The following is a 10,000-nucleotide window of genomic DNA, read 5'->3' as shown; positions in this document are numbered from 1 at the left end:
ATATATATATATATATATATATATATATATATATATATATATATATATATCAATATGACAAGTACATATACAATATATATAAATATATATAGTCTATATGGATATATTATATATATAATAAATATATATATATATATTTTATATACATACTTGTCCTTGCTGAAAATTAGTAAATATTTTTACAACATTCTAAAATTTCTACCAAAAAAAAGCAAGTTTAAATAGAAGAGATTTTCCATACGTGAAATGTGCGAAACCATGAGAAAAATGAAAATAAAGATAACATACAAAATATAAACTAATTTTAAATAAAGTTCTGTTTGAATCCAATACTTGTTTGACATCAAGTGTTTCATTCCCCAACAATAAGAGCTTTTGTTATGTCCGTTAAGAGCTCCGTTATGAAAGCATATATTCATTATTGTATACGTATATGTATATATATATATATATATATATATATATATATATATATATATATATATATATATATATATATATATATATATTATATATATATATATATATATATATACTTACATTCAATACCATAATGGTCCTGTGGCATATAAACATAAGAAGCGCTCAAGAAAAGGTTAATAGGAAGATCGTAGACACTGAGCTTTCGTCTTTATCTCAAGACCTGATCACACACCAAACACAATACACACACACACACACACACACACATATATATATATATATATATATATATATATATATATATATATATATATATATATATGTGTGTGTGAGTGTGTGTGTATATATATATATATATATATATATATATATATATACATATACACTCACATGTAACCTATGTGTATATGTATCTTTATCGCCGCCAACGTTTCGAAATGGAAAGGCTCTGGAATTCCGCCACTCTCCTTTGCTTCTCCTTCACACCCTCTCCACTATAGCACAACATACCCTAATCACATTTCATACATTTCTCACCAAATAATTCTTTCTCCACACATGCAACACAAACTATTTATCTCGACAGCTTCTGCAATGTCTCTCTCATCATCGTACATCTGAAAATTTATATATATATATATATATATATATATATATATATATATATATATATATATATATATATATATATATATATATATATATATATATATATATATATATATATATACATATATATATATATATATATATATATACATATATATATATATATATATATATATATATATATATATATATATATATATATATATTTTAAATATGTGTGTATAATAAGCGTTCTTACTATCGAGGAGTGAAGCACCTATAAAAATAAAAATATCAAGGGGAAGGGTTGAAAATGAAGGGCGTAAACGAGTTTTGAAGACAAAGAGATCTTCATTCGAAATTAATTGGCATCTACTGTGCTTTCTTCAGCTATATTTATTTTAATATTTCATCATCATCTTTGTTTAACATTTTCCACATATGAAATTTCTATTCTATTTATTTCATATGAATTTTAGAGTAATAATAATAATAATAATAATAATAATAATAATAATAATAATAATAATGAGTAAACTGAAAGAGATGGCAGAAAGGATGCCAAGAAGCAATAAAACAAGAGAGGAACTGAATGAGAAATACAAAGTACAGGAGAAGGGACTAAACAACACAATAGAAGATATAAAACAGAGTCTTAAAGCCAAAGCACACAAGATCCAACGGTACATGAACAGGAATAAAGGATACCAACAGAACAAACTCTTCGGAACCAACCAGAAAAGACTATACAGCCAACCAAGAGAAAAAGGCAACCACCAGGAAATTCCTGAAGCCGAACCAACTAACAGACTCTGGGAAAACATATGGAGCAATCCAGTATCACACCAACAAGCGTGCAACATGGCTCCAAGAAATCAACGAGGCAGAAGAAATGTGAAGAACAAAACAAAGATTCACCGAGTTCACGACATACACAGTCAGACACCAACTAAAGAAAATGCCCAACTGGAAAGCCCCAGGTCCCGATGAAGTCCATGGATACTGGCTCAAAAACTTCAAGGCCCTACACCTACGAATAGCAGAACAACTCCAGCATTGTATCACAAACTACCATGCGCCCAAATGGCTGACCACAGGGAGAGCATCCTTAGTACAGAAAGACAAGAACAATGGAAATATAGCAAGCAACTACAGGCCTATCACCTGCCTACCAATAATGTGGAAGTTACTAACAGGTATCATCAGTGAAAGGCTATACAAATACCTAGAGGACACAAACACCATCCCCCACCAACAGAAAGGCTGCAGAAGGAAGTATAGGGGCACAAAAGATCAGCTCCTAATAGTCAAATGGAAATGAGGAATAGCAAGACAAGGAGAACCAACCTAAGCATGGCATGGATTGACTACAAGAAAGCCTTCGACATGATACTGCACACGTGGCTAATAGAATTCCTGAAAATATGTGGGGCAGAGGAAAACACCATCAGCTTCCTTAAAAATACAATGCGCAACTGGAATACAGTACTTACAAGCTCTGGGATAAGATTAGCAGAGGTTAACATCAGGAGAGGGATCTTTCAAGGCGACTCACTGTCCCCACTACTCTTCGTAGTAACCATGATTCCCATGACAAAAGTACTGCAGAAGATGGATGCTGGGTACCACAGAAGATGGATTCTGGGTACCAACTCAAGAAAGGATGCAACAAAATTAACCATCTGATGTTCATGGACATCAAGCTGTATGGTAAGGGCATCAAGGAAATAGATACCCTAATCCAGACTGTAAGGATTGCATCTGGGGACATCAGGATGGAGTTTGGAATAGAAAAATGCGCCTTGGTCAACATACAAAAAGGCAAAGTAACAAGGACTGAAGGGATAAAGCTACCAGACGGGAATAGCATCAAACACATAGATGAGACAGGATACAAATACCTGGGAATAATAGAAGGAGAGGATATCAAACACCAACAGATGAAGGACACGATCAGGAAAGAATATATGCACAGACTTAAGGTGATACTCAAGTCAAAACTCAACGCCAGAAACATGACGAAAGCCATAAACACATGGACAGTACCAGTAACCAGATACAGCGCATAAACCAGAAAACTAGAAAACACATGACAGTACGCAAAGCAGCACTACACCCAAGAGTAAATACAGACAGACTATATATGACACGAAAGGAAGGGGGAAGAGGGCTACTAAGCATAGAGGACTGCGTCAACATCGAGAGCAGAACATTAGAGCAATATCTGAAAACCAGTGAAGACGAGTGGCCAAAGAGTGCATGGGAAGAACGACTGATAAAAGTAGACGAAGACCCAGAAATATTCAGAGATAGGAGAATGAAAAACAGAACAGAGGAATGGCACAACAAACCAATGCACAGACAGTACATGAGACAGACAAAAGAACTGGCCAACGATGAAACATTGCAATGGCTACAGAGGAGAGAACTCAAGAAGGAAACAAGGAATGCTAACAGCGGCACAAGATCAGAACCTAAGAACCAGATATGTCCAAAGAACAATAGATGGAAATAACATCTCACCCATATGCAGTTAATGCAATATGAAAGACGAGACCATAAACCACATAGCAAGCGAATGTCCGGCGCTTGCACAGAACCAGTACAAAAAGAAGCATGAATCATTGGCAAAAGCCCTCCACTGGAGCCTGGGCAAGAAGCACCAGCTAGCTTGCAGTAATAATTGGTACGTACACCAACCTGAGGGAGTGACAGAAAACGATCAGGCAAAGATCCTCTGGGACTATGGTATCAGAACAGATAGGGTGGTATACGTGCCAATAGACCAGACGTGACGGTGATTGACAAAATCAACAAGAAAGTGTCACTCACTGATGTGGCAATACCATGGGACACCAGAGTAGATGAGAAAGAAAGAGAAAAAAAACTGATAAGTATCAAGATCTGAAAATCGAAATAAGAAGGATATGGAACATGCCTGTGGAAACTGTACCCCATAATCAGAGGAACACTGGGCACGATCCCAAGATCCATGAAAAGGAATCTGGAAAAACTAGATGCCGAAGTAGCTCCAGGACTCATGCAAAAAAAGTGTGCTACTAGAAACAGCCCACATAGTGAGAAAAGTGATGGACTCCTAAGGAGGCAGGGTACAACCCGGAACCCCACACTATAAAAACCACCCAGTCAAATAGGATGACTGTGATAGACCAAAAAATATTATTATTATTATTATTATTATTATTATTATTATTATTATTATTATTATTATTATTATTATTATTATTATTATCATTATTATTAATAAAAATAGTAATAATAATGTAGTATGTATCTCACTGATTGTTTAACACAACAGCTTATTCCTTTTGCAAGAGAAGAAATAACTGCGACACTGATGCGTAAAGATTAAATCTTTCTTAATGAATGCAAAATACGAGTGTAATATAGAAATAACAAAGACCCAGGACACGTATCCACTCGATACTGCGTACCTGTTCAAGCCACTTCAACCTTTTATAATCATCTATAATATGGAGGTTTTTTGAAATGATGACGTCTAATGAGGAAAGCTGAATTAAAACTGAACATGGACACACAATTAGAAAACAGCTAGCACTGTCACACAGCAAACTAAAAACTCAATATATATATATATATATATATATATATATATATATATATATATATATATATATATATATATATATATATATATATTATATATATATATATATATATATATATATATATATATATATATATATATATAATATATATATATATATATATATATATATATATATATACTGTGTGTACATATTATATATATATATATATATATATATATATATATATATATATATATATATATTACATTTTTCTTAAATAAAAGCACGCAGCCTATATATTATTTGTAAGTCGAGATCTGTCCAGCACGCCAACAATTGGGAATATTTATCCAAATTACTGAACTGCGTAAAGAGTTACTCAGAAACTTAATCAACTTTAGCAGCAGTCCCGCGAAACAAATAATTTCCTGTTGCTTTCACTGATAATACGGCAAGTTATGAATAATAACAGATAACTGAGTAAAATGAGTCAGGCTAGTGATAATGATAATTCTGGGACTATGTAGACAAAAAGTTGCAGTAGCTTTCATAAAATCTCCTACTAATTAAACCATTTTAAACAAAGACACTGGTAAAAGAATTTACAACAATAATAACTATATAATAATAATAATAATTTAAACACTTACCATCAGCCGGAGAAAGCGACGGCTGTCCTCAGAGCATGGGATGTAGGGCTGTTCGCAAACCATATTCTGCAATGTGCAAAAGAATTAAGAGCTTAAAAAAAACAATTCAGCAAAATACATTAAGAAACCGTTTCCAAAACTGGCCCACTTTGAGGCTCACTTTGGCAGTCAGAATTGTTCATGGAATCAAAAAGTTTTCGCTAAAGCAGGATGGTCATCTGAGTTATTGTCTTTCAGGCAAATAAAGAAAACTGAGTATATAATTGAATCCATCATAATTAATCCTTCAGAAAATCCCGAACTACTAAGAAATTTAAAACATAAAGCTAAAGCCTTAAAATATGACAAAATACCAGGAATAAAACTTATCCAAAACTATGAAGGCTCCTTACAATTAGGTAATTAGTTATACAAGATTTAGCGTTTTAAAGCATCCCAGGTAACTAAATACGGCAAAGTCAAAATCTACCACTTCATATGCAAATCTCAGGCTAAGACAGAGAACTTGAAACATGCAATTAAGAATTTTCCTGTGCGGAAAACTACTTAAAATGTATGCCTAGAGTACAAACAAATGTAGCAGCAACCCGTATATTTTGCAGGTTTAAAACATGCAAACATTCTGCAACCCAGTGTAGAAATGAACTCAAAATACAGTAAGACATTTCATTCTCATCCAAAAGACCCGAGTGCAGAAAAATAACTACACCAAAGATCAGGATAACTGAGCAGGAGTCATGGGAATAACAGTAACCTCAAATTTAGCATAATACCACCAATATCGGAGGAACGACATAAGCGTCAAACAAAACGTCGCTCTATGGAACATCATTACCGGAAACTTTCAGAGGGTAATGTCATTATTACAGAAAAAAAAAAAAAACTAAAGAAACAGTTATTTGTGCAGCTATGCGGCGGCTGGAGAAACCTCAAGAAACCAAAAAAACACACAATCCTGATAAAAAAATTAACCGGTCAGAAATCATCGGTAGAGGGATGAAGGCTAGTGACGGCATTGAGTGCTTTCCTCATCTGTTCCAACTCGGGATGCATGGCAGCTGACCTTGGTTAAAAAACCAATAACCAACCGCAAAGGTCATTGACCTTTGTTACCTAGGAACTGTGCACTACAAATACATGGCTATCTTTAGGTGCATTTAGCCAATGAATCCTTCATAGGTTCTACTATATTAATGTAAAAGATCAATTTAGAAAAGTCCGCAGCCATGGGCAAACAGACATGCTATGATTCTCCCACTTTATAAAAACTAAGGATAAATCGAATGGAATTTACCCGATGTTAATCAAATTAGAAAAATGCAAAGTTTTAAAAGCAATAAAAGAAAAAAGTGTGTACAGAGAATACGCCACTAAGTATCTTGATACTTCCATCATGTTAATTTACTTTGTACTATTGTCAGTATAGGTGAAGTATAGGTGAAGGTATTGATCAGCCCATTTACTTAACACTTTCTCAGTAAACAAAGACGACGATCTCCGGACACAAGGTAATGAACTCATGTGGAGCATGTCCCATTTTCTCCATCAATATTGGCTACAATTAAACTCTGGTAGCAACGATCATAAAGATGTGGGAAAATGTGAAAATTTAACCCTATGGCTTTTACTTGCGTAATTAACCGACTTCCCTGAAGCTTGACTGGCTAATTTTTTTTTTTTATTTTGTTAACTACAAAGATACAATACTTTGGTAACCTTGGGAGAACAACTGTTTACACAAGAAAACGATTGTGACTCTGGGCGAAAGGAAAATGGGATCTCATTTGTTAATCATTACCCTTAAAACATCTTAATTCGTGATACATAAAATCCCCTATACTCATTATAAGCACCAATATGACTTGATCGCCGACATATATGCATACATGTACTTGCATAACAGTATTCAGTCATGCAAGTACATATATGTATACATGTACTTGCATGATTGAATACTGTTGTGACTAGCTAAAATGTCTAATCCGTTGTAAAAAAAAAAAAATTTTTCACTATAAGCCAAAGTTCATGTGAGGATAATTAAAAGGTGCCTACATCCTCTCCCCCCCCCGGTAATTCCATTACTAGGCTATATTTACTCCCTTTTAGTCTAAAATTTCTCCTTTTTTCATCTTAAAAATATAAGGAAACAAATGAGTGATATACTGGAATGCATCCTATCCAAATCTTCCCTTATGTTACCAAGGGCACAGGAGAAGGAGGAGAGCTTAACTGACCACAATCAATTTCACCTATGTAACCATATATCGAAATTAGGGCCCAATCTATCATCATCTAGGTAACCATAAATCAAAATTAGGACTCAGTCTATCTTCACCTAGGTAATAACAAATAATGGTTAGGAATACGGAGCAGAAGCGTCCTAACCTAACCTAACCTTGGACACATTGTTCAGCCTGACTGACTGGGGAGAACGTCATCCAAATGGATGTCCCGCCCTAACCTGATCTAAGGCATGGTAGATTACAGTGAAATACAAGGGTGCACCCTTCAACTCAACATTGGGTACCCTGCCACCTAAATATAAAATAACCTATGTCACCATACATCACAGTGAAGCAATATTTACTTGCAAAACTTGCACAGCTGTCTTCTATATACCTAAATGAATCTCATACAGTACTATCAGACATGATTTAAATACCTTAGCATGAGAGCAGTTCCTTTTAATACAAAGAGAAAGGGGGCTTCACCCCAGGTAAGAAATATTATCATATGCTCGGTAGATCTAAGCCAGCTGTCCGAAGTGAGCTAGGATATTTTGTCGCTTGGCTGTAATTAAGCTGTAAATTATCTTAGAACTGCAGCTGACAGTAAAGGGGACCCGTTGGAAATCCGGGTTTTGGGTCTGGTAAAACCCTTTCGAGAATAGCTAACAGTAAGGGGGACCCATTGGGAATTTTCTGCACTTAGCGAGAGCTGCGCGAGACTGGCAATTGACGTTTTCCGCTGTTATTTTACTTGCTGAACAAGAATTTAAAGTAATTACCTCTTGCCAGAACATACGAGCTTGCCAGGAATCTTAAAAAGTGCAGATAAGGCACGCAGTGCCGTTCTGCTACGGCGACCTATAGAGGCCACCCAAGTTGAAAGCAGAAATGGTAAAGTTTTGTTTCCCGTTTACAAAAGTTTCGAATAGTGCACATTGGAGCTAGACTATGGCAATTGACGTTTTTCTATGTTAATTTACTTGCTCTACAAGAGTTTAAGGTAATATTTTGCCGGTTGGCTGTTGCTAAACTGTAATTTACCCTTGAGCTATGTGTGACCCACTGGTACAGACGTGCAGTTTTCAAGGGTCAATTACATTTTGGGTACAGCTGACCGCCAAAATATTATTTTAAATTCTTGTTCGGCAGGTAAAATAACATAGGAAAACGTCAATTGCCATAGGCTAGCTCACCACGGACTGCCAGCTTAGAATTACCTTTTTCTCACATACCTTGGTTATTAGCTATCTACTCTTAGACTATGTAGAACAGATAGCTTCAATGGTCATGCAACAATGACTACCTGAGTGTTATCCTATTTGTGATTTTCTTATGACAAGAAGGGATAAGGAATTTTTGCCCAGAGGGTTTAATAGTCCCAGGGTTACACTTCGTCCTGTCGGTAAAACTGGCCTAGGCCAATTTCCTCAGCCACAATTGGAGAATATTTATCGCGGCGAAAAATCAGATTGGTAGCCTACACATGGGGAAAACACAGCGAGACCTAATCAGTTGTTTATCAGAAACAATCAACTTTCCCCAAATGCACATAAAAATCTCAATGAGTTTAGTAACGTCACAAAACAACAACAAGCAAGGCATCTTCCTGTCTTACAAAATATCAAAATATCTTAAGTCAAATGCAGTACAGAATAGGCCTATTAAACTACGCTAGCGAGTCTGCCACTTGTCGGCTTCAAGTGTCATGAAACAAGTCAGTTACAAACTTCCCTGAATGCAAAAATGATACTTTCCTCATCAAATTGTAAACACTTTATTATTCAAAACTACTTGTGGTCCACAACTCTGAACCACTATGACTAGAGCTACTCATCTTACCTTCAATGAACAATTAGACCTAGGCTATAACCGTATCCGTAGGTGGAAAGCCAACACCTAACACTTTCCCATGCTCAGAAGTCGACTACGTTTCTTTGTCATAATCATCCTATCTTCTGTCCATTATTTGACCTTTGTTATTGTTTTTTTTTCTTGCAGTGTTGGTTAACGGATTTAATAAACACATTTCCCACGTACGCCTTCGGAATCACGATTCACGAACGTTTCAGTACAACACCATGACCACTAGTCCACTAGGCCTACCACTGTTGATTGCTGACTGGCTGTTACCAGTTGCGCCCACAAAATATTCGGAAACAACACAGTTTTCTAAAATTACACATCATTCATAAAAAAAGCAGTAACAGCTGTGCATAGTTTTTTAGCTTGTTTTACTTTATTCAAAATGCCATAATTCTAAAAAGCTATGCACAGCTGTTACTGCGATTATTTTAAAAATTATATGTAAAAAATTTTAGAAAGCTGAATTTTTCCGAATGTCTCTGGGGAAGCAACTGGCAACAGCAAAGCTTGTTTTATTTTGTTCAAAATGCCAATGGTTCTAAACAGCTTTGCTCAGCTGTTACTGCGCTTATTTTATAAATAACGTGTAAATTTAGAGTACTGTATTGTTTCCGAATGCCTCTGTGAGCGAAACTGGCAACAGCCAGGGGTAGTACTAGCCATGGTGTTCGCTGAA

General features: G+C 35.3%; 1 protein-coding gene across 1 annotated transcript in view; it reads right to left on the bottom strand.

The window, feature by feature from the left end:
* Positions 1-9,568, bottom strand: part of LOC136842633 (rifampicin phosphotransferase-like) — a 487,544-nt gene extending 477,976 nt beyond the window's left edge. The window contains exons 1-2 of the mRNA XM_067110251.1: positions 9,301-9,568; positions 5,234-5,299 (exon numbers count right to left, since the gene is read on the bottom strand). The gene's annotated coding sequence lies outside the window, so the exon portion shown is untranslated. The remainder of the gene's footprint in view (positions 1-5,233; positions 5,300-9,300) is intronic.
* Positions 9,569-10,000: the final 432 nt, after the last annotated feature.

This window comes from Macrobrachium rosenbergii, chromosome 10 (genome assembly GCF_040412425.1).
Source record: "Macrobrachium rosenbergii isolate ZJJX-2024 chromosome 10, ASM4041242v1, whole genome shotgun sequence".
In the NCBI taxonomy this organism is placed as follows: Eukaryota; Metazoa; Arthropoda; class Malacostraca; order Decapoda; family Palaemonidae; genus Macrobrachium; species Macrobrachium rosenbergii.
The sequence above is the reverse complement of the archived record's forward strand: the minus strand, read 5'-3'. Positions and strand labels throughout refer to the sequence as shown.